The 2,030-nt window shown below is 41.4% G+C and overlaps 1 long non-coding RNA gene across 1 annotated transcript in view; it reads right to left on the bottom strand.

The window, feature by feature from the left end:
- Positions 1-126: 126 nt before the first annotated feature.
- The window catches only part of LOC116091869, a 29,259-nt gene continuing 27,355 nt past the window's right edge, over positions 127-2,030 (bottom strand). The window contains exon 3 of the long non-coding RNA XR_004119097.1: positions 127-463. This is a non-coding gene — a long non-coding RNA (uncharacterized LOC116091869). The remainder of the gene's footprint in view (positions 464-2,030) is intronic.

Here is a 2,030-nt window from a genome sequence, read left to right as displayed (position 1 = left end):
TCTGCTGGGGCAGAGGTGAATGGGGCAGAGGGAGCTGATTGGAACAGTCTGCTGGGGCAGAGGTGAACGGGGCAGAGGGAGCTGATTGTTTCAGAGAAAAAAGGTGAAAGGTCACAGATCTCATTGTCCATTGTGGGAACCTTGCCTTTTATTCTCAGTGAGTTGGAAGCGAATGGGGGTTTTGCGTCTACAATAAAATGAATTAATTTTTCATTCATCCAGCGACAGGATCATTTTAGGTGATGGTTTTGCAGGTTGACCAGTTTCAGCAGTGATGCTGGCTTCATTTCTTGTTTTATTGTGTTGTGATTTCATTATTTTCATAAAAATTAAGTGCCGATCTTAATGCATCTGGGATGGAGTTGGAAATCACTGAATAAGCCATCAATCCTTATAATGAATTAGAATCCCGGGGGTACTTTTCCAGCCTAATAATGTATCAGGAAGTTGTCATCTGAGTGACCTTGGAAAGAGATCAAGACTGCACTTTAGAAACAAAAGCAAACAAACAAAATGCACAGAAAAAGAAATAAACCTGTGCCACCAGCATTGACTAAATTTACAGTGTGTACTTTTAAATTTGATTCAGTATTAAAATTGTACTGGACACATAGTCACTGAACACATTTATGGGGCACAATGTGGCACACATAAATGTGGCACACATGCACACATAACTTTCCATCAAATAACTGGCATGTCTACCACACCTACCTTCTATCATTTCTTAGGGGAACATTTGAAATCTCATTAGGTATTTTGAAACAAACAATAACTACCAGTCATAATGACTGGTATTAGTTACTTCTCACTGTGAACGTCTTACCAGATGAGAAGCAGCTTAAAAGGCTTTATTTTGGCTAACATTATGAGGACTTGAGGTCTATCATGCTTAGGCCAGCATAGCAGCAGATAGCCCTGAAGCTGTGGAAGCATGTGGATGGGATGTTACCTCTCTTCACAATTTGGTGAGCTGGACATGGAAACTGGGAGTGAAAGTGGGTTTGAGCTATAAACCCAGACTCTTCCTACCCGAGCAATGCACTTCTTCTAGCTAGACCCCACCTACTGAAGATTGTACAACCTCCCCAAATAGAGCTACAAGCAGCGCAGCATGTGCAAACCTGAGTCTGTAGAGGAAATTTCACATTCAAGCTATTAACACTTTGCTCTGATTCCTATGTTCTTGAGACCAACTCAAATTGCATTCAGTTCCTGTATGTTTCTTCTGAGCCTTAATAGACCTAACTCTGTTTAGGTTCTGAGTCTCTTTTAAGAGTTAACCCAGTCTCCCAACTGTGAGTCTTTCTGAACTAAAAAACAAACAAAACAAAACAAAGCAAAACAAAACAAAATCAAGTCAGGTACTTCCAATGTACAGGGACTCTAGGTAAGTATCCTCATTTCAAAATGGAGAGAAGAAAGGAAAACATCAATAAAAGATGTAACCAAAACAAGATTAAAACCCAGCAAAGCAAACACTACATCCTGAAGTTTTCTGTTACATCTGGGATTGATGGCATCTGGGCTCCAGGAGGCTTGAGTAAGTAGCTATCCTCCTTCAGTTCTGTTACAGGCAGCAATGGCGAGCTTTCTCTTGGGCCATCTCTAGTTCTTACTTGGTGCTCACCTCAGAGGAAACTCTGCATTATACTATGTCTCTAATAGCCTGAGTCTCCACTGTGACTTAGGTTTCACCTTCATGACTACACAAAGTGTTCTCGATGAATCTCAGTACAGGGAATCCAGTGCCTGATACATGTTACCAGATCTCAGTGGGGTTTTCTGGAACCTCGATGTAAACATCAGTGACTCTTTCCTTTTTGTGTCCTGCCTGCCTTCAAAACAATCTCCGTGTGGATGATGCCCCCACGTTTTGCTGACAGCATGAGATATGGGTTGAACCTGGTCCTCTTGAAGCACAGTTGCAGTGGCCTCTGGGCATTTGCTTAGCTGAATCAGAGAAAACATCACCCTAAACAGCTCTTCTTAAGTACAATATTCTAAGGCTCTCTTTGTTTAGATTTTCT

The sequence above is a fragment of the Mastomys coucha genome, unplaced genomic scaffold, assembly GCF_008632895.1.
Source record: "Mastomys coucha isolate ucsf_1 unplaced genomic scaffold, UCSF_Mcou_1 pScaffold15, whole genome shotgun sequence".
Classification (NCBI taxonomy): domain Eukaryota; kingdom Metazoa; phylum Chordata; class Mammalia; order Rodentia; family Muridae; genus Mastomys; species Mastomys coucha.
The sequence above is the reverse complement of the archived record's forward strand: the minus strand, read 5'-3'. Positions and strand labels throughout refer to the sequence as shown.